This window comes from Oryctolagus cuniculus, chromosome 14 (assembly GCF_964237555.1).
Source record: "Oryctolagus cuniculus chromosome 14, mOryCun1.1, whole genome shotgun sequence".
NCBI lineage: Eukaryota > Metazoa > Chordata > Mammalia > Lagomorpha > Leporidae > Oryctolagus > Oryctolagus cuniculus.
The window spans coordinates 27,426,319-27,450,857 of NC_091445.1; the positions used below are offsets into that span (position 1 = coordinate 27,426,319).

General features: G+C 37.1%; 2 pseudogenes; both read right to left on the reverse strand.

The window, feature by feature from the left end:
* Positions 1-24,539, reverse strand: part of LOC127492807 (non-selective voltage-gated ion channel VDAC1-like) — an 84,650-nt pseudogene that overhangs the window by 36,864 nt on the left and 23,247 nt on the right.
* On the reverse strand, positions 7,145-7,309 carry LOC127492896 (U2 spliceosomal RNA; annotated as a pseudogene).

The following is a 24,539-nucleotide window of genomic DNA, read 5'->3' on the forward strand; positions in this document are numbered from 1 at the left end:
TATTAAATTTCTACACCCTAAAAGGGTAGGAGATTATCCACTTAAACACAATAGCCTTGAAAATTTCTGGCCTATCACAAATAATGAAGCTAAGATTAAATTTTTATTCTCAAAATTAAACAGATGACACTTTCATAAGAATAATTTTTAAATGCCTAAAAACACTGATTGATTCTCAAAGTAAATTGTCTGCTGTAATTACCTAAGTAAGCACACAGTTTGGGATCCTAAACCTTCATTATATAATTAAATGTCCACAGCTCCAACAAACCTTGTTTTATCATTTAATTCCTCTGTGAGTAGAAGTCCTTAATTATGTCAAACAAAAATACTCTGGCAATTTTAGTACTGTTTCTTTGATAAGCTCCTTTTGAAAATCCTTTAGCCACATAATCAAAATGAACTAGATTGAAGAAAATCGCTGCCAACTGTTCCATCTGATAAACATTAATTCCTTTGCCTTAGGAGCCATTTTTCTCACCTTGATGGTGAGGGACTTTGAAGGGCTCTCTGCTTCTGCTCCCTTTCCTGTCTCTATCTTCTGCAACAGTCCGTCTGTAAAGAAGGAATTGGTATACAAGAAGTTCTGGAGACTTGTAGGGAATTTCAGACTCTGAGTTCTAATAATGAAACGTACATCTCCAAGTAGCAGTTTGGTTAGCAGAAATGGTTATAACACCAATGTAGCCAATATTCCCCAGGGCAGAACTGAAATCCCCTGAATGATTTTCATATTATAACAAATGTCCTATCAGCCTTTTGTATAAGATAATTTGTACAATTACGTCAAGAAAATAGACATGGGGAAGAAGAACAGAGGTGCAATTCCTGCTGCCTTAATTCAATGTCAAGTCAAAGCATATTCTTAGAAATCCAGGGGGAATAGCAACAGAGTACATTGTTGTTTAATATTAAATGCCTACATAATGCAGGGCATAGTGAAGTGTTATGGCTATTTGATAATGTTTATGAGTCAGTGCCTTGGGAGAAAAAGAACTGTGTCTTAAAAAATTTTAATAAAAGTTGTTTGCTTAATATTGTTTTAAGAATGAGGTTTTGTCAGGACTCAAACTTTCCATAATCATGCAAAGCAGATTTTTAGGAAAACAGGAAACCCAGGCTTACATTTAGAGTGACTAAAGTGAGATGGTGGAAATTTTTTTTTAACTTTTATTTAATGAATATAAATTTCCAAAGTACAGCTTATGGATTACAATGGCTTCCCCCCTATAACACCCCTCCCACCCGCAACCCTCCCCTTTCCCACTCCCTCTCCCCTTCCATTCACATCAAGATTCATTTTCGATTCTCTTTATATACAGAAGATCAGTTTAGCATACATTAAGTAAAGATTTCAACAGTTTGCTCCCACACAGAAACATAAAGTGCAAAATACTGTTTGAGTACTAGTTATAGCATTAAATCTCAATGTACAGCACACTAAGGACAAAGATCCTACATGAGGAGTAAGTGCACAGTGACTCCTGTTGTTGACTTAACAAATTGACACTTTTGTTTATGGCATCAGTAATCAACCTAGGCTCTTGTCATGAGCTGCCAAGGCTATGGAAGCCCCCTGAGTTCACCGACTCTGATCATATTTAGACAAGGCCATGGTCAAAGTGGAAGTTCTCTCCTCCCTTCAGAGAAAGGCACCTCCTTCTTTGATGACCCGTTCTTTCCACTGGGATCTCACTCGTGGAGATCTTTCATTTAGGTTTTTTTTTTTTTTTTTTTTTTTTTTTTTTTTTTTTTTTGCCAGAGTGTCTTGGCTTTCCATGCCTGAAATACTCTCATGGGCTTTTCAGCCGGATCCGCATGCCTTAAGGGCTGATTCTGAGGCCAGAGTGCTGTCTAGGACATCTGCCATTCTATGGGTCTTGTGTATCTCATTTCCCATGTTGGATCGTTCTCTCCCTTTTTTATTCTATCAGCTAGTATTTGCAGACACTATTCTTGTTTATGTGATCCCTTTGGTTCTTAGTCCTATCATTATGATCAACTGTGAACAGAAATTGATCACTGGGACTAGTGAGATGGCATTGGTACATGCCACCTCAATGGGATTGAATTGGAATCCCCTGGTATGTTTCTAACTCTACCGTTTGAGGTAAGTCAGCTTGAGCATGTCCCGAATTGCACATCTCTTCCCTCTCTTATTCCCACTCTTATATTTAACAGCGATCACTTTTCAGTTAAGTTTCAGCACTTAAGAAGAATTGTGTATTGATTACAGTATTCAACCAAAAGTATTAAGTAGAACAAACAAAAAAAATACTAAGAGGGATAACATATTAAGTTGCTCATCAATAGTCAGGGTGAGGGCTGATCAAGTGAGATGGTGGAAATTTAACATTTTGTTTTATTATTTTATTTTATACGAGAGGCAGAGAAATAGGGAGACCAGAAAGAGTATTCCCATTCACAAGTTTACAATCCAAATGCTCACAAAGGATGGAGCTTGTTCAAACCCAACCCAGGAGCTTGGAACTCAATCAAAGTGAGTTCTATGAATGGTGGTAACTAAATTGCTTGAGCCATCACTACTACCTCCCATGGTCTTCATTAGCAAGCAGCTAGAGTTAGAAGCTCAGCTCAGGCATATTGATAAGGGGTGTGACATATTATAGCCAGGCTAAAGACCTGACCCACTCTTTGTAAAATTTAAAGTAAGTCTCCTTTTTCTCATCATTACTTGCAAGAATTTGGATATTTAGCTTATTTAAGAATTTAGCTTGTATAAGAAGATAAATGGGAAATGAGAAGGAGCTATCAAACTCAAATGCTATCAACATTGTAATCTTTACGCCAATTTTTGCGTGACACCTTTCTTAGAAAGACCAAAATTTGAAAGACCAAATATAAATACAATTTTTATGCCAGGGATTGGGTAACAAAATCTAAAGCCAGTAGTGTTCCAATGTGACTCTAGTTTTATTTTAAAAAACACATACATTTTTGTAATTCAATATGTTAATTATTATTTGTGATATTAATCATGATTCACCTTCTTTGCTGATTCTTCAACTGTGCATGAGGAGATCTTTGCAAGATAATCTGAATTATATATTTTACTAATTTTGAAGAAAGTAAATATAAAGTAATAGAAGTATCTGTTATACTTGAGAATAGTGATGAAACTGTCAGGAATTTTTCTAGGATTTCTATTTGGGAACTAATGATAACCCGCTGATACATTCGCTAACTTATTGAAGGATGATGGATTTTGTCTTATCAGTGACAGCATCATATTGAGTCTAGGGGTAAACAAATTGACATAATTTTCTGGAAAACAAGGTATGCAGTGAGCACCTAGAGTTTTTGTGAACAGTAATTGAATTATGGAAAATTCACTATTTCAATTGGGTGTTTTGTCATTCAACTTGTATCCTGGGGAGATATTTGAACACAGAGTTTAAGTTGAATTAAAGAAGAGCAATTAACCCTCAGTGATTCCAGAAGCCAATCACTCCATTCTGTGCCCTCATCCATACCCTTGTGTTTTTCCTCTTCCTCCTCTGGCTGTCTTCCTATGGTTGTTTTTTTGTTTGTTTGTTTTTTCCTCAGAATATTTAGAAAACAGAACTATGTAGTATATAATGGTATGAGAATTGTGCCAGGTAATTCATGTCTTGGATGGCAGATATGGTAAAGCAATTCATAGTGGGAAACTTGTCAAAAAGACCTGTCTATAGCTTCCTTGTTCTTCTTTAGAAAGTGTGCATGAGGTTCTTTACCCACTTTCCACAAAACCACACACATATGTGGTCATTCACACATACATAGGGGAAGGGAGAAGTAGAGGCAGAAGGGGTGGGAGGGTGAGGAAAGGAGAGAGAGGGTGGGAGAGAGGGAGAGAGGGAGAGAGGAGGAGAGGGAGAGAGGGAGAGAGAGAAAGAGAGAGAGAGAGGGAGAGGGAAACAGAAAGGAAAGGATTTACTTACCCTTTCTGTTACTATAGATGCAAAATTTCATTTCTAAGACATGGATTTGTGTTGTCATCCCTGATTCTACTTCATACTGCACATCCTTGCCACACCAAACTTCTTAAATACTGTGGTTTTTATTTGTCTGAGAGTGACTTTCAAACATCTACTCAATAAAATCCAAATCCTTTGCATGGCTTTTAATGCCTTTCATATTCTACTGCCACCCATTGTCTTCATTCTCATTTCAAATAATTCCCAGAAAATCCCTGAGATTGTCAGACCAGAGCCTCTTCACCCTTTGACAAACATTAAGGAGTTACTTGCACCTTTTCACCTTGGTTCATATTGAGCCATGCACTGTGGGCTAAGATGCTTCCCTTTCATCACTGTTTGCACATAAATGCTGCCTATCAGTCAAATCCAAATCACAGTCTTTGTGGTTACTGGGAATCAGCCTCAGAGACTAAGATCTGCATGTAGGAAGGTTATTGGGGCTTGCTTTTCAGAAGCAATGCCCATGAGAAAATGAAGTACAGCTGGGCAGATTAGGGGGTAGTAACAATGGCTCCTTGTGCTATCACGGGGCACTGAAACTGGGGTGAACTTGTAGACATGTCTATAACGAAGTTGAGGCTTCTAGGTCATAATACCCACACTAATCAGATGCAGGCTGAAGGGAGGAAAAACAGTAGGAAAAACAGCTTCTTTAGGTGAAGTGTAATTCCAGCGGAAGGACTCAGCTAGGAGTTGTGAGTAGCAAACACCTCTGCAAGATAGGACAATGAATGCCCTGGTCCAGGAAGTGGGCAGGAGGTAGGAGAGTGAAGGAGAAAGAAAGATAAAGTTCCCATCTGCTGGGTCACACTTCAGATGCCCTCAGCAGCTGGGAGTGAGCTGGAACAGAATGGGGAGTCAGAAACTCTGTCCAGATTTCTCCCATTAATATAGGCAGGCAGATAGGATTAAATTGATTAGATTTGTGAGCTGGAAACCATGCCTTCGCCCTGCCCTCTGTGTGATCTCATGCCCAACCTGACCTCACCTGTATGCCTACCTGCCAATTAGATTATGTAACCACTCCCCTTTGAAAGTGAATAAAAAGTCTGGAACACCTTGGCCCCTTCCCTTGCTGTCCTGCACCTTTGGGTGTGCAGCCTTTTGGCCGCCTCTCTGCCTCTGCTTTCCCACAGCCCTTTGCTGCCTGTGGCTGCTCCTAACTGAATACTTTGCTCCACATGGCTCCCTGCTTTCTGTCTGCCTGGTATGGATCCAGCATACATTTCTAGACTTCTTTCTCCCCTAAATAAATTCCTCACTTTCCTGTGTATTTCTTTCACTGAATAAATGCTAAAAAAAGCTTACCATTTTGCCTGGTTTATTCTAGCTGATATTCAGAATTCTTATCTGAATAGACAGCAAGGACCCTCAAAATATTAATATTAAAATTCTTAATAAAGCTAACCGATAACACCATGGGTGGCAGGGATCCAATTACTGGAACTATCACCACTGTCTCCCAAGGTCTGAATTATCAGAAAGTGGGAATCAGGAGACATAGCCGGGAATTGAACCCAAACACCCTGATGTGGGAGGTAGGCACCTTCATGGGCAACTTAACTGCCAGGCCAAATGCTTATCCCTGCAGTATATGTTGAAATGGCAGTAGAAAAGAAATTAGCTCAGTTCTTTGTCTCATGTGGCAGAATTTCCAAGCAGACAAGACAAAGAGGAAAGCAAGGTGTACTTAAAAACAAGTTTATTTAAGTCAGATACCTTCAGCCAGAGTGATCTGGAGGGGGGTTCTAAGAGAGGAAAAACCCAAAGGGGCGGGTAGCAGTGAGGTTTTTAAGCACAATTTTTGGGGAAAAAAACTGTCAATCAATTGGTACAAAGTGGGGACAAATGCATCAAAAGATCTCATTGGTAATCTTTTTACCATTTTACCCTGTCTGGCTTGCTCCTGATGTAACAAGAGAGGCATCAGAAAGGTGGGACCCTAACTTGTTGTACAGTAAACTGGGAGCCCAGAAGTGTGGAGTCACCATTCCCTTGCTATGCTAATGATAAGATTGGAGGCTCCCAAGGAGTAAGGCAGGCACATTTGACCCTACTAAAGATAACTTTAGGGAGAAGAAGGCATGTTGCACAGTAAATTTCCACTGGGACCATCCTGACTGCCTGTTAACCTGACTCCTCACAATTTCACACATATTACGCTCATCTGAACCTCAGAGTCTCAAACTGCTGAAGAAACATCATTTTTTAAAAATCTATTTTTTATTTATTTGAAAGACAGAGTTAGAGAGGGAAAGAGAGAAAGAGAGAGAGTGAGAGGTCTTTCATCTACTGGTTCACTCTCTAAATGGCCTCATTCTACCTGGGTTGTGCCAGGTAGAATCCAGGAGCCCAGAATTTCTTATAGGTCTTCCACACGGGTGCAGGGGCCCAAACACTTGGGCTGTCCTCTAATGCTTTCCAAGGCATGTTAGCAGGGAGCTGGATCAGAAGTGGAGCAACTGAGTCTTGAACTGGTGTCCACAAGGAATACCAGTGTCTCAGGAGGCGACTATGACTGCTATGCCAGTTCCAGACCCAGAAACACTTTTCTTGGCTTTCAGTACCATTCAACCCAGAAGAATGCTCTAAATAAGGATTTACATGTGCTATATTGTTCTCTCAAACTGGCACCTGTCATAATCATTGTCCAAGGACATATTAAAAAGAGTATATATTTATCAAGACATGTGAGTTGATAATAATGTTTCAGGGATATCCAAATACTGTTTCATACCTGTCTATGAATGAATGGTTAATATACTCTGCATTGAACAGAGTTATTGCATACAGAACTTCAGTAGGGTGGGGGTATTTGTAGAAATTGTAATTCTCAGGTACCAAAATAGAGCTGTCCGCATCTGCCATATGTATCTCTCACATGCTAGTTGAAAAGCAAAATAAAATTTAATTTATAAATGTATCTGAAGAATAACAGTATTAAGCAGGACTAATGGAATTGCCCCTGCTCCAAATTGTATCTATAAACAACTATCTTTTAGTGATGGATGTGCAAAAAGCACTCTTCGTGGGTATTGTGTAGATAATGTATCTACATTCAGCATTAAGATAGCTGGATTTCAAATAGCAACTACTACTGTTTTGTAAAAATGAGTGCATTAAAGAGCTTTAGTTGGAAAAAGAGCAGAAAATATTTTAAAAATGGTTAAAAATCATAGACAAAAACACTTTAACTGAATAAATTTGAACATTTTATCAGATTTATTCGAACTATTCAAAGTTACTGACTTATTTTTGTTCCTGTTTTATTAAACTGATAGAAACAGATACTCCAGTTGATCTTAGCCAAAAGGCCAAGAAGCGATCCCCATTTTATTATAACATAAAATAACGAACTAAACTTTACCTTTGTTGAATACGATTTAAAATAAAGGATTATATGCCTAGTCAGATGAAATGTTGGATCAACATTTTTACCTCTGTATCAGTTTTATATATAAGCTATTGACAACTGGAAGTTTTAATAAGAAAAAATCAGATAGATTTTTATGGCTTAACTCATCAAGAATCATTGAGAAGAAAAAAGCTATGTTTATCATGTTTCTTTCTCATTAATGTGAGAAGACGTACATTTTGTTTTGATTTGAAAAGATTATGATTTATCTTAAGAGATTTATCAAAAGTATTTTGTTTTAACCTTTCTAAAGCTCTGTTTTCAGGAATTTTTTTTTACCATCTTGTTTTTTAATATGAAAGACTGCCTCATTCTAAAACAGCCTCTAAGATTTTGTTAGTCATTAAAAATAATCATCTATTAGATAGCCATTCCTGGCAATGTCAAAAATGTCTGTATTTTCAATGAAGAGTCATTTATATGTCTTTATTTTTCTTTTCCTTTGATATGAGCCACCATCAAAGAAGAAAATCACTTTTATGATGGACAAAGGATTTTTCATATTGACTTCCAGGTTTCCCAGGGAAGGCAGAGGATAATGAAAAATAAAAAGGAGTGAATAACGAATGTAATGCTTTGTAATCTTGATCTATTTTCAAGGAATCTGTAACTGAAATCCACTCCTGAATGACACCATAGAACATGATATCTAATACTTCACCAGAAAGACAGCTTTGCTTTTCACAAAAGTTTTATCAATTACAGATTTCAAAAATGCCAGGCAGATGAGAGCTTAGGTGGCCTAAACCATCTTAAGTCCTTGCAAGTCTTTGTAGTCATTGATTCTGTTCTTTGGACATATCATGAATGTGCTAAGTATTGTTAGGTTTCTGTCATAGGAGGGAAAGATTTCAGACAAGATCTTTTTTGGAAGAGTAACTAAGTTATTTTTGCTGTGGCTCAGAGAGAAATCTCCTAGTTTAATCCTACCCTCATTTCTTTCTCGGAAGAATCGTAACTTGCTTCAAGTTCTATCATCAGCTCAAACATTTAAGTTAACAATAAGCTAGAGTAGGGGGAAAACTGGTCTCCCAAATAAGTAGACCTTCTGCAGAGATGAAATGACAATTTACAACATATTTCAATAGTGCATGATTTTTTCACAAATTTCATTAGCACATCATTGATTGCTCATTTTTCAGCTCTCAAAACAATTTAACATAGTCTCTTTCATGCAGAGGATAACATATTCATATTATTTGATTTTTGATGAAACCAAATGACCCTTTAAATTTGCAATAGAGTTCTTTAATTTTGTATGAGTTTCTTTACTGCTGTTCATTTAATTTTCTGTTTCCATTAACCATCTGCAAGCATTTGACTCTATGACAATTATTCAGCTGTGCTACATCATGACTGACATATTTTATAAATGGAAAAAAGAAAAGAAAATGGAGGAGTGTGAGAGATCACAGGAGAAAGGAGGAGAAAGCAATTGAACACAAATGTCATGGTTTGGAATCATGTATTTTCCATTCAGCTGAAACATCTGAGTGGTAATTATTGGTCCAACTGTAAATCTAGCCTAATTGCATTTTGTCTTCATTTCTGATAAGCACTCCATGATGGTGATGATTACTCCTGCTAAATGCATTCGTTCCATGAATGTTTTCCCACACTGATGGCCAGGGGGCCTTGCAGATAAAAAGACCACAGACAAAATGGCTCAATTCTGCTGCAACTAAATCAGTATTGATTTCTTTTCTCCAAGTAAGAGAGGGACCCACTGTATGTGCCTTTCATTTTTCTGCCTACCCACCACATAGTGGGGTTTGGTCAGGATACATTAGAATGGGCTTTAATTAACTGACAAAACTGAGAGGCCAATCCTGGGCAATTAGCACTGATTAACTGTGTCACTTGTCTGACAAATAAAGAACATTGCATCTTGCCCATTTTCTTAAAGGCATGAATTGAAAAGAACCCCACTGTTTGATTTAATTTTTCATTGTACCATGGAAACCTTTTTGCCATGTTGATTTAAATGCAATTTTTGGCCTCTTTATACATATGCTTTTTTCCTTCCTATTATTGAATACCCAGTGAGCCTTTTCAATGATGGCACAGGGACTTGCTGTTAGCGTCTTTTCATAAATCTCTGTATTTCATAGTAGGGCAATTAAGCTAAACATTTAGATTTCTGCTGCAAATTTAAATGCACAAGTGGAAGCAAATGGCTATGGAATTGAAGGCCATTGTACGACTTCATCATGGCAGTTCAGCTTTTCAAACTCTGTGAATGTTCTGACAAAAGAATTCTAGAAAAATTGTAGTTCTGGAGTCTTTGTGTGGAAATCTGAGTAAAGTAGCATCAAGCAAAATCCACACGGACTGAAAAATCACATTTACCTATTCATTTGGGTGATGTTGACATTTCATCTAAGTTCTTAAAACATTTATGAGCTGTTCTCCAAACTACTTTTGACAAAGGGCATGGGAGAAAGGCTGCCATCAAGCTTCGGGAGCACTGTGAGTCTCTGAACAATGCTTATTGTAACCCAGGGCTAAACACCTGCAGGTGGTGGATAATAGTAAAAGTTGTAAAAGGCTAATATAGAAAGAATTATGAAGACTGCAGTTACATAACAAAGAGGCTCAACTCATACAAGTCTTCTTAAAGTCTGGGATAAAGGTCGGCACATCCAGAAATAAATCTTGCTAGAGCAGAAGTTTCACCAACAGGGTTCTTAGTGGAGTTATTTGCTTCCTCAGAACCCATTTCTCTATTCCTGTGTAGGATGCTATTTTTCACTCTATGTTTCATCCTTCTTCCCGTCTCCCCATTCTGTGTGACCTGGAACCAAGTCTTCTTCCTAAGAAAAGGTGTGGAACATGCAAACCAGGCCTAATGTTATTATAAGGCTGGGATAACATTTCCAGGGCATCTGATCTGTTTAGGAGTGAACACACAGTCTAAACTGATCAAAATAGTTCTCAAGGCATTTTCAGAATTCCTCATGAAAAGACTTTCATTCCATTGCACTTCAATAAGGGGTTGGGTGAGTATGAGTGTCCACACATCTTGCCATTATGGACAATCACACCGTGAACTCAACACTGTGAAGGAGATAGGAAAAAACTAGAATCCAAAATCATTTCAATTTGAGCTCCCATGAATTAGTATATTTCCTTGTTTCCTCAAGCAGATGATGATCCAAGTGCTTAAAATCCTGTGATTCACGTGGGAGACTCAGATGGATTCCTGGCTCCTGATTTCAACCTGACCCAGATGTGGCTGTTGTAGCCATTTGTGGGAGTAGACTTGCATATGGAATATTCCTTTTCTGTCTCTTCCTTTCCCTTTCTGTCTCTCTGCTTTTTGATTAAATAAACAAATCAATCTTAAAAAGAAGATGATGAAATGAGAAGGAAGCTATTAGAGTTGTCATGAATATTGCAAAGTTTGAGCATTCAATAAATAAATGGTATTCTCTCCAAATTTTTTTTATTTGTCTTCCCACTTTCAATGATATACCAGAGTCTCAGTTCTGCATTCATCATTCCTTTCTTTATTTAAATATTTACATTAATTATGTGAATGACAGAGTGACACAGAGAGAAACACAGAGAGAAAGATGTTGCATTCATTGGTTCACTCCCCAAATGGCTGCAATGGCCAAAGCTGCCCAGGTTAAAGCCGGGGAGTCAGGAACTTCATTCAGGATTCTCACCTGGGTAGGGTAGACTCAAGTTCTTGGCCATCTTCTGCTGCCTACCCATTCATGTTAGCAGAGGGCTAGGTCAGAAGCAGAGCAGCCATGACATGAACTGGAGCCTTGTTTTGAGGTATCTCTGCCACAGGTGCTAGCTTAACCTAATGCACCACAATGCCAGCTCCATTTTGTCATTTCTTACCTTTCCTGTTTCTATGTTTCGTAATTGTGTTCTCATGTAAGATTTATCTACGTAAAGTTAAAGTCTAAATATTCCACTCCCATCTGTAAAACATTTTCATAGAATAGAACTTCTGGAAATGGTGGAATAGAAGCACTTCTCACTACCGGCCTCACAGTGTGAAACTGAATACCTAAACATTACATACACATAACAATGATATGCAAGAAGAGGGAAGAAAAGCTTGGGGTCCTGGGACTCAGTGAAAGGTTGTCTTTCCTGGGTATGCTTTTTCCTGACATGTCTCAGACTGCTAGAGAAGTCAGTAACCTGGTCACCAAATGGTTTAGAAAAATAAATGTCCCCACAATGTTGATTTACTCAAGAAAGCAAATCAGGAAAGGAATAGCAAGCAAGACGGTAATCTTGCAGATAATGGTTACTGTGCACAGAGAAATGTCACAGGAAAACCTAATTGCTACCAAGTCTCCATTCCTGCTTTCTCTCTTGGATCCCAGTACCACCCCACTTTAATTAAGAGTCCTGGCCGGCGCCGAGGCTCAATAGGCTAATCCTCCACCTTGCGGCGCCGGCACACCGGGTTCTAGTCCCGGTCAGGGCGCCGGATTCTGTCCCGGTTGCCTCTCTTCCAGGCCAGCTCTCTGCTATGGCCAGGGAGTGCAGTGGAGGATGGCCCAGGTGCTTGGGCCCTGCACCCCATGGGAGACCAGGAAAAGCACCTAGATCCTGGCTCCTGCCATCGGATCAGCGTGGTGCGCCGGCTGCAGCGGCGGCCATTGGAGGGTGAACCAACAGCGAAAGGAAGACCTTTCTCTCTGTCTCTCTCTCTCACTGTCCACTCTGCCTGTCAAAAAAAAAAAAAAAAAAAAAAAAAAGAGTCCAGATGCCCCATGGACCTTTGATGATACCCAGTCAAAGAAGGCAGAATGTGAAGCAGGAGTTTTCACCAATGTTCTTCATTGTGAAGCAAAACCCATTCAACCTGTCAGTAAACACAGAGGGTGCTGAATACTCACCCCTGTGAGAGCTGATGAGACACACTTCTCCCTCAACTGAGATGGCATCAGAAGGTCCTGACTGAGAGTCAGTACTTTCATCCCCACCCAATTCTCAGGATGTTACCCACAGAAGAGGATAGATAAGAGTTTTCCTTCCATCCACCTGGTATCAGTGAAAGCTTTAATGCATAAACTTAATTCCCCCTGTGGTCCTGATAAACCAGAAGAACTTCCCACCTAACCATCAACAAAGACTAAAGAGAGAAATAGGCCTTATCCTCACATCTGGCAGAAATTAGTTGATGTTTCCTCTTTCCACCAAGGGAAAACCCAGATAAATCCAAACTTGCATGAAAAAAGCCAAGGATTTCAACACTGAGATTACACAGAGTTATACAAAAAAGGAAGTTTAATTCAACATCAAATCACGCTGTAATAAGAAACTAGCACATCTGAAATCAATTGCAAGATAAAAAATTGTCTAAAGCAGAACCAAATAAAAATTATAGAATTGAAAAATACAATAACCAACATAGAAAACTCAATGGATGTGCTTCATTGCACTATGGAGAGGATTGAAAAAAATCAGTATACTTGAAGATAAAGTCCATCAGGGAAATAATTACATTTTTAAAGAATTACTATAAACTTCACACGGACTGTGTTTCTATGGCAAATATCTAACATTGATGGTATCAGAATTCTGAAGATGATCAAAAAGGCTGGCACTGAAAAAGAACTTAAATAATGATTGAAATATTCTTAAGTGGGCATGTTAAATAAAGTTGACGGCATTTCGGTTAATAGAATACTACACAGTTGTAAAAAAAATGAAATCCAGTCATTTGCAACAAAATGGAGGAATCTATAAAACATCATGCAGAGTGAAATAAGCCAGTCCCAAAGGGACTAGTAAAAATAAGAGTGGGGATAAGAGAGGGAGGAGATGTACAGTTCAGCACATGTTCCCTCAGACTTACCCCTAAGGGTAAATCTCAAAACTTGCCATGGGACTCCAAATCCCATTATGTTGGCAGGTACCAATGACATCTTACTAGTTAAAGTGATCAGTTTAAGTTCATAACTGATCATAAAGATAGGATTAAGTGTCAAAGGGAACACATAAATAAGAACAAGTGTCTGTTATTAATAATCGATATAATTAAAAAGGAGACAGTGATCCAACATGGGAAGCAGACCATACAGCAGTCTTATAGAATGACAAACGTCCTAAACAGCACTTTGGCCTTAAGGCAGAATCAGTCCTTAAGGCATTCGGATCTGGCTAAAAAGCCCATAAGAGCATTTCTGGCATGGAAAGCCAAGACATTGTGGCAAAAAAATACCTACATGAAAGATCTCTGTGAGTGAGATCCCGCTGGAAAGAACAGGCCATCAAAGAAGGAGGTACCTTTCTCTGAAGAGAGGAGAGAATTTGCACTTTGACTATGGCCTTGTCTAAATGAGATTGGAGTTTGTGAACTTTAGAGGCTTCCATAGCCTTGGCAGCTCATGACAAGAGCCTCAGGTGATTACTGACGCTATAAATAAGAGTGTCAATTGTTAAATCAACAACGGGAATCATTGTGCACTTACTCTCCATGTAGGATCTCTGTCCTTAATGTGTTGTTCTATGAGAATTAATGGTAAAACTAGTCTTCAAACAGTACTTTATACTTTGCGTTTCTGTGTAGGTGCAAACTGTTGCAATCTTACTTAGTATAGAGTTGATCTTCTTTATATAAAGATAATTAAAAATGAATTTTAATGAAGAATGGGATGGGAGAGGGAGTAGGAGATGGGATGATTTGGGGACGGAGGGCAGGTATGGGGTTAAGAACCACTATAATCCAGAAGATGTACTTAACAAAATTTATATTTATTAAATAAAAGCTTTCTATAAAAAATAAATAAAGTTATAGACCAAGAACAAATCTACAGTAAGATACATGATATTCAAGCAGTAACATCATATTCAAAAAGTATATTAAAAATAAAAAATTATGAAGAAAATACCTCAGCAATGTATTTTAAAATCATTTTTTAATCAAAAAGTGGAAACCAGAGGAAAATGACATCTTTTTTTTTTCCAATTCTGATGATAGAACTGTCTAATCAGAATTATATATTCAGAGAATGTATCCCTAAAAGCATTCTCAGATGAAGAAAAATTTATGGAATTTGTCACCTGAAAACCTACTCTAAAGAATGGATGCAGACTGATAAATTGGCTGATTAGTTTTCTTATGAGCTCAGATTCAAAATACTAGGAGTAATTTTTGAGATTTATTTAAAAAAATGATTTTAAATTTATTATATTTGAATGAAATAAATCTCTTAGTAATAGCTTATCTACTTTCTTCTGAATATCGTATTATTCTCCTATTACAAAGCTGTGCCTGAAAATGGAAAAGGGACTTCTGGGAACAAAAGTGTTACAAAATTAAAGACTTAGTTTTTTGTCCTTAATGCCAAAATCCACTTGGGCATTTAGTGCAACAATGGAGGCACTGCTTTGGACACCCGCCTCTTATATTGGAATGTCTGAGTATGAGTCCTATCTCCACTCCCAATGCCAGCATGCTGATGTATGTTCTAGAAGACAGCAGTAATGACTCAATAGTTGAGCCTCTACAACCCACTTCAGAAACCTGGATTTGCTTCTGGTCCTCAGGCATTTGCGGAATGAACCAGAAGATGGGAGCGCTCTTTCTCCCTCTGCTTTCAAATAAAACAAAGTAAAATAAATATAAAAAAATAAGAGAGACATGACAGAGAAAAATTTATAGTTTTAAAAAGTTTTTGAAAATAATTTTTATTTTAAAAATTATGGAAATTGATTTCTTTTGGGATTTATCTTGAAAAATAATTTGTTTGTATTTATTCTTAGAAAATCTCTATTTTCTCCTTTTATTTTCTATTTTCAATCATATTTGAACTGAAGAAAAAGGAAATTAACTTGACAATATTGTTTCAAACTGCATAGAAAGACAGCACAGTTTAGGCTAGAGTAAATTACAGCACCAAAAGACAACCGTTACTGAATGTAACTCACAGGGGATACTTTTACCTAATGGAATTTAAACGGCATAGTTTTCATGAATCCATCTGTGCCTTAGAGTTAGTGAATGAGTGTAATTCTATGCATAAATCATTTTTTCCAAAAAAGTCCTTTATCCTGACATTTGTAATTAAGATACTTATAAACTAGATAATAAGGATCACACTTTTATTTTATTTAGCACAGTGGAATATCAGTGCTTTAAATTAGTCCTAATTTGCATATAGAAATATTTCTCATAATATACAAAGGCTTATTCTCTGACCAATGGTTATTTTATGTTTACTTTCATTATTAAAAACATTCTTTTATGCCACTCATATTCGATATCATACTAGAGGTTTTGAGCAGTCTAACAAGAAAAGAAAATAAAAATCTGAAAAGATGAAATAAAGCTAACTTTCATTACAGCTTGAGTGTCTACATAGAAAAAGTCAAAGAATCTTCCTAAAAATGAATACATGAAAACAAACAAACAAAAGTATTTCCTGGGGGCTGGTGCTGTGGCATATCAGGTAAAGCTGCAGCCTGGTATCCCAGCATCTCACATTGGCACAGGTTCATGTCCCAGCCACTCCATTTCCTAACCAGATCCTTGCTAATGTCCTGGGAAAGGCTGGGGAGTGTGTTTGGGCCCATGACACCCACATGGTAGACCTGGAAAGAAGTTTCTGGCTCTTGGCTTCAGCATGACCCAGCACTAGTCACTGTAGCCATCTGGGGAGTGAACCACCAGATAGAAGATCTCTTTCTCTCCCTCTCTCTTTGTAAATCTGTCTTTCAGATGAATGGATAAATCTTAAAACAAAACAAAACAAATAAACAACAACAAAAACAAAATCTTATATTTACTAAATAAAAGTTTAAAAAAAACCCAAAATCTTCTATAGGAAGATATAGCAAGTCTGGTCAATTAAAAAAGTTATTGTACATACAGGCAATAAAGAATTGGATTAAAATGGAAAAAAAGTGCATATTACTTGCAATACCCTCAAAAATAAAACAGGTATAAATCTAATGAGAATAAGAAGATATTTCCATAGAAATATTTCCATAGATATTTCCCCAGAAAGCTAAAAAAATCATTAGAGAAGTAAAAGAAAATTCAAATACATTCTGAGATATTCCATCTTCATAAATTAGAAGCTTTAATCTTATTCTTTCCATTTTATCCTTACTTTTAAGTCAAAATGCCCATCAATGATTTTATAGATAGTAGCATGTTCTAAAATTTACTTGGAAAGACAAAAAAAATCCTGACTAGTCAACTGAAGAAGAGGAAATCTCAGGACTAACAGTAATCTTCATTAAGATTTTCTATAGTTATAGCAACCAGGAAGATATTAGCAGAACAATAGGCAAATATAGCAATTAAACAGGCAGTTTACAAGTGGACCCACACATAAATAGAGTCAACTGATTTTTGGGTAAGGCATAAAGACATTGAAAAGAAAAAGGATAATCTTTAAACAATGTCATGGGAACAATGGCATTTCCATGTGCAAGAAGGGAGCCTAGATACATACTTGAAATATCTTCATAAACTAATTACCTCAAAATCAATTTAAATTTAAAATACAGAACTGTATATTTTTTAGGAAAATACAGAAGAAAATGTGGTGGTTTTCATTTGGCAATGACTTTTAATATGTACAATACCAAAAGCATAATCCATAAAATAATAAAAATACTTACTTGGGTTTCATTAAAATTGAAAACTTCTGCTCCGCCAAAGGCTCTGTTAAGAAAAACAAAAGGCAAGGCAGACTGAAAGAAATTATTTACAAACATATATTGCATAAAGGACTCATATACAAACACACAAAGAACACTTACAAAGCAACAAAATGAAGACAACTCAAATAAAGAAGAAAAAGATCTGAACAGAAAGCAAAGGAAAACAGATGGATGGAGAATAAACATATGAAAAGATATTTATAAGAAAAATGTATACTAAAGTTATAAGATACTACTACACACTTATTAGCACAGCCAAGAGACAAAACAAACCACAAACAAACAACGACTCTGACAAGAGTAGCAGAAACTTGTAGAAATTAAATGGCACAGCCACTTTGAAGACAGATTGTCAGCATCACATGAGGCTGATTTTAAAAGTTCCACCCACAAAAATTGGGAGGTGAATATTTCCAATAACTTTATTCATTATTGTCCTTCATAAATGAAATTATAAACAAACTGTGGCACATTCCTATAATGGAATAATATTTATCAGTAAAAATTAAGAGCTATCAAGTCATACAAATGCATGGATGAATCTTAAATGCATATTGCTAAGTGAAAGAAAACAGTCTAAAAAGGATACACAGTGTGTGATTCTATTTATATGATATTCTGGAAAACTATAGAAAGACTAAACAGAACAATGGTTTCCCGGGATACAGAGAGGAAGGACAATTGAATGAAGAACAGGGAAATTTTCGAGGTGAAACTATTCTGCATTATACTGTAATGACAGATCCACGGCAAAACACAACTGCTAAAACTCATAGAGCTTTACAGAGCAAAGTGTGAACTTTAATATATGCAAATGAGAAAAATAATTTGGGAGGTCAGTAGATCTCAGGATATCATGCAAAATGTGAAAAAAGATATAATTATACTGCAAATCTATGAAACAACCTCAAGAGAAGTGGAAAGAAAAGGTGATGACCTAGCAACTTTGAAAATGAGTAGAGTCTTTAATTCCAAAAGAAATTTTCCATAAGCAAAATACTCTAGTTTATACTGTTGCTCTCCCCAGTTTGGGTTATACTTCTGAAACTACTATTTTTGTATATAGGATAAACAAGTAAATGAGTGGAGAATATTGAGAATTAGGCTTCTTAAAATTGGAGTGAAAGAGTACAGATGAGCAAAAGTAGACAGTGAACATAATCCATGTAGTAATAAATTAAAGATGGAAAATAATAAATATGGAACATGTATTCCAATTTTGCTTCAATTCAGATTTAAATGTTTATATAGAATGGTTAATCCAGATATAAATCATTACCCAGAACTATTTAGAGGTGTGTGTATATACATGGGTTAGCTACAGATGCATTTTTGTGCTCTAGCATCTGAGAGAGCCTAGAATCAATGACTTCCCACATAGATGAGCACGCTCAGATCTTTATTTTGCAGTGTTACTATCCAATAAAAAGAGCCAGAGATTCTTGCAAAAATCACTAATTTAGGGAAATAAATATAAAAGATGAGCCCAAAACGTATTTTATTGCCAGACAGCAATGATCAAAGAAACAAGCCACAATAGTGAGCATAGGTCAGGTAACATAAAAGTCCACTGAAAAAGTCCTCACATGCCAATTTAAATAATTAAAGAGTAAAATGAAATATAAGACTATAACTTTACAATTAAAGTGAACCATACTAATATAAATGAATGAATGATTGAACATATATATATGAAAAATCTCTTCTAAAAAAGAATTTCAAATAATTTATGTAATAGTTCATCTTCAAAGAGACAGAGTTTTAGTCCCCGTACTTTAACCAAGCTTCACACCATGACTTCTTTCCAAACAATAAATGAGTGTAAAGTGACACAAAAATAACTTCACCGTGGAGAGTCCTGGTGAACAGAACCTCAGCCAGTGAGTGAGGTTAATGTCAGCAACAGTAAGTTGTGTGATCAGAGTGCCCCTTGCTATTATACAATGAGGATTTTCTTTTATATCTAGGCTATTCTTATTAAAATCCATAAACACAGTCCAATCATGAGGAAAATACAAGACAAATCCCAATGGAAGGACTTCCAGAAAACTTTCTGACCAGTTCTCTGTGAAAATGCAGAGGTGATTAAAAAAAGACTAAGAAACTTTAAGGAAAGAGGAAGCCAGGGAGCCGAGAGGAGTAAAAGAAATGTGCTGTCTTTGATGGGATTGTGGAATAGAAAGAGGACATTAGGTAAAAATAACAAAATATGTTTAGGCTATGAACTCTTGTTAATATATCAATATTTGCTCACTAATTGTGATAAACATGCTTTAATAATGCAAGATGTTAATGCAAGAGAAATTGGTTGTAGGCATGAGAACTCATTATAACGTTGACTATTATTTTATAAATCTAAAACTACTATATAGTAAACATTTTATTGAAAATAAGGAGGCCGGCGCCGCGGCTTACTTGGCTAATCCTCCGCCTGCGGTGCCAGTACCCCGGGGTTCTAGTCCTGGTTGGGGCACCGGATTCTGTCTGGTTGCTCCTCTTCCAGTCCAACTCTCTGCTGAGGCCCGGGAAGGCAGTGGAGGATGGCCCAAGTGCTTGGGCCCTGCACCCGCATGGGGGACCAGGAGAAGCACCTGGCTCCTGGCTTCTGATAGGCACAGTGCGCCAGCTATGGTGGCCATTTTGGGGGTGAACCAACAGAAAGAAGACCTTTCTCTCTGTCTCTCTCTCTCGCACTTTCCAACTCTGCCTGTCAAAAAAAGAAAATAAGAAGGAAACATATTGCAGTAACCCAAGACTGCTAAATACAAGGTATCAGGGACAGAAATGCCTAACTGTAAAAGTAGAGCACTTTCATTGTTCACTTAAATAGACTAAATATGAAGAATTGGTAGAGTGTTTTGGGCAAAGTTAATGGTTTGTCCAACACACGGGTCTTTTTACAGATTTACAGAAGAAAATTAAAGACTGTTTTTTGTGATGTTCTACCTACAGTGGGAAAGAGTGGACCCCAAGTGACCATTTCAACATTGGAGAAGAAATTCTAGCATGACTGACCTGTCCTGGGGATTCCTACTTGGTTATATTATTCCCTTGCTAAACACCGTGAATTATGATCACTCATGATTTGTGATCAAGTTTAAAATCATTAGCTGAAGAGCAGTTTCATTCTGGAGACATAGTTACCCCATAATCCTACAGATGAGTGTGCATCCATTTGAATTTGCCTTATCATACTTAGGTGGTTGGTAGGTAGAAAGGGCATTATAAAATCAACTTTGTAATTTGAATATATGTTTTAGGTACTTTGATAAGGATGTAAGCTTTACATCTCTTTGAATACATGTCTTTATTCAAATTGAGCTCATGGATGAAATTATACATATATAAATATATATGCAAATGAACATGGGGTGATATAGAAAAATAGAGGCTTTGAGCTCAAATTAGCATTGCTATAAACAATGGCAGGTCCAAATCTGTGCAGTGAGTGTGTTGAGTATTTCATGTGTACTATGGTCAATCTTATTTTGAACTGAAATTATTAATGGTTAACTATAGACTTAGAATGTGGGAGTATCCTTGCTTACGTTAAGAATGTAATATACTGTGAACCAGACTGTGTGTTGCTGTGTTCTCTAATCAAGTTTGTCTCATCTTTAGCTGATATACATAGCCTGACTCAATTCATCTTACAATACTGCTGGGTTTCCAGTGAAATAGCCACTATCACTACAGCAACATGCCATTATCTTTTCTTGTTGCAAAAGTGCACTCAGCCAGTGTGGAAGCAATTAAGCCTTCCCTTCAACTTGCATGCAAATTTCCTGCCTCTGAATTTCACTTTTCTTTTCTTATGAGAACTTTTCTCTATTACTTTTGTTTTGCTCCCAGGTAGGAGATGACAATGGCATTTGAAGCGAAGAGAAAGTAACCCAGATATGATTACCATTGATTATCGTCTTCCACTTTTCTTCCTTCCTGGATGAGTGAGTGTGCTGCTGAGAGCGAGCTGAGCAGTCTGCTGGCGCACGCTGGGAAATTATTGCACTGCAAGTTTGCAGCTACGTGATCCTGGAAGACTGTTTTCTCGATCTTCCCGACCTCAATTAGCAGATGACACAACTAACAAAAGTTATTCTTATTTTTAGTGCAAAAATAACTGAATTATGGTTTCAATGTATGAAAGAGAATGTGAAAATAAGGATAAATGTGGGTCTGAATTTAATGTGTGGTGATTTGGGACATGGAGTGCTGTTATAAGACTTCATGAATAGCAAACTTTCTCTTTTTTAAATCCACTGGGTACTAAATAACCCATTTATCTTCGATGATAGGTTTATGTATTTCATTTTTTCAAAAAGCCACCAGATTTTAAAAATTCAACTCAGTCCTAGTAATTCCACTGACAGACAGTAGGATATTAGAGACAGTCCTCAAGAATCCCAGTCATGATTCAGACGAAATATTTTGAATATAAAGTGACAGAAGAAAATGACATAGATTCCCATAACTTTAAGAATAAATCTTCCATTGTCTGAGTAAACTCTTTGACTGGTAGTTATTGAATAAGGATGTTTACCTATAATTTCATACAGGAAAGGTTATCATTTCATAGAAAAATGAGGGACCGTGAATTATAAAAGGATGTATTAATGTTCAAATAGCACATCCCAGGAATAGATAACAAAGCTAGAAAATTATTCTCTGCATTTTCAATTGAAAGAAGTATCTGCTTTTATTACAAATAGCAAAAATGGAATCATTGTTAGGAAAGTGTAAAAAAATTTTTACTCAAGATTCTTAATGTAATCTGAACATATTCAAATAAATATTCATGCTAGCTAGTCCTTTCTCTGAGAGGCATATAAAAAAAGTCAAACTTCGTAGAGTTTCCATCCAAACTTGCTATTTTCATGTTTATTTCTGACACCAATCAATTTACCATGGAATATTCAAAACCGGTATTATGAAAAGAGATTAGGAAGCAACTCAGTGATGGATCAGACCACACTTTCCAGGACTCCTAGGCAAAGACAGATCAGCAGGGCAAGTCTGATCTGGGGAAAGCCAATAAATACCAGCTAGAAAAGTGGTGCTTCATTTAGCGTTGTCACCTGACCACTCAGGGAGATGGTCTATGTCAGGAAAATCAGTGGCACAGCCCTTCATTCTCAGTAAAATGCATCAGATCCAGACCAAATGGGAAGCAAATTAGGAATAGGAAAAGCATCAGGACAGTGTATCACAAACTTGCTAATTCCAAGAATCAAATGAGACATCAACAGAAAATAGAGAGAGTTTTCTACTCCATCTAGATCATTGCTGGACTTGATCAGTACCTATAAGTGGGAGACGTTTTGGATATTTGTCTTGTTCAACTACAATACAGATGATGCTGCACAGTGATTAAATAAAACACACCTTTGTAAAAGAACTAAAATAAAAATTGTTCGTGATACATTCAACAAATATTTCTGAAGATGTTAACATGTGCTTTTTTTTTTTTTTTTTTTTTTTTTTTTTTTTTTTTTTGACAGGCAGAGTGGACAGTGAGAGAGAGAGAGGAGAGAGAGAGACAGAGAGAAAGGTCTTCCTTTTGCCATTGGTTCACCCTCCAATGGCCGCCATGGCCTGTGCACCCCGCTGATCCGAAGCCAGGAGCCAGGTGCTTTTCCTGGTCTCCATGCAGGTGCGGGGCCCAAGGACTTGGGCCATCCTCCACTGCAATCCTGGGCCACAGCAGAGAGCTGGCCTGGAAGAGGGGCAACCAGGACAGAATCCGGCGCCCCAACCGGGACTAGAACCCGGTGTGCCGGCGCCGCAGGCAGAGGATTAGCCTATTGAGCCGTGGCGCTGGCCAACATGTGCTTTTAAAGTAAGTTGAAATCTTTACTCAATATATACTAAACTGATCTTCTGTATATAAAGATAATTGAAAATGAATCTTGATGTGAATGGAAGGAGAGAGGGAGCGGGAAAGGGGAGGTTTGCTGGTGGGAGGGAAGTTACGTGGGGGGAAGCCATTGTAATCCATATGCTGTACTTCGGAAATGTATGTTCATTAAATAAATGTTAAAAAAAAAAGACTATTGTAAGTTAAAAAAAAAGTAAGTTTAGCTGCTGGTGGTCATTATAAATTGAACATATCTCTGTAGCTACATGATTATTTAAAATGTTCTTATTTATTCATTTATTTGAAAGCCTAAAGAGAAGAGAGAGAGAAATTTTCATAAGCTGATTCACTCCCCATAATGCCTGCAATAGCCAGGAGTGGACCAGGCTGCAGCTTGGAGCCCTAAATTCAATCTGATTCTCCTACATGAATAGCAGGGACCCAAGGACCTGAGTCTCTTACTGGTTCCCAATGTGTGCATCAACAGAAAGCTGGGTCTGAAGGGGAGCAAAGACTCAAATTCAGGCATTCTAATATGTGATGCGAGCTTCCTAACAACTATACCAACTACTCACTCCAGCAATTTAATTTTTTTAATTGAGAGTTAATTTGTTGAACCAATAAGTGGCAAAGCAAATGGAATATTTAAATTCAACCAACAGATATTACTATCTAATAGCAATATAATTAATCACTATTAAAAAGCTTTATAGTTTTTGGATCATATGTGTATAGTTATATCAGTATTTGCGATTTTAATCGTTTTTGCTCATTTTAAGTCCTTTAATTTTCTAAGGAAATCAACTCTTTCTCTTAAATAATTTTAAGGTTTTAATCAATCAAGCTAAACATAGTGAACTGTAATTGTTTTTCTGAATTTTGAGTAATTATCTTTAACTGCAACCTAAACTCAAAGGCTAGAGTAATTGACTGATTATATATCCTGTAATGGAATCAAAATTTTTCTGGCAAATTTTTCTGGTGCAGTGCCCAAGCAGTTGGGCCATCCTCCACTGCCTTCCCAGGCCTCAGCAGAGAGCTGGACTGGAAGAGGAGCAACCGGGACAGAATCTGGCACCCCGACTGGGACTAGGACCTGGGGTGCCAGCGCCGCAGGTGGAGGATTAGCCTAGTGAGCTGCAGCGCCAGCAGAAGGCAGGCTATTTGAAAGTACATGAAGATAAAGCATATGGGAACTATGGATTATCATGAACAGAGAAAACATCTGAGTTATTAGAATATAAAAGGGACTTGAGAATGCCAAAAGGGTTGAAAGTGTATTCTACAGTTTTGTCCTCATTGTTGGAAATGACCATATTTCCTTTTTTATGGCTAAGTAATATCCCATTATATACAAGGAGTATACTCAAGGAGTCTTCCAAATAGTTACAGAAAATGTGTCTTATGAACATACCTTTTAATTTTATTTTTTCCATGAAATTTTTTGACTTTTAAAAGTCTCAGAGGGTGTAGACCAAAAACAAATCCCAAGAAGAATAAGTTTTCTAAGGTGAGGAGCAAATTGTCCTACCTTGTATCTTATACAACAAAGCAAAAAGCATGGTGGTTGGTTGTGGCTTTGTGTGCAGCAAGTAAAACAGATGGAAATACCACTCATACTCAAGAACTAAAAAAG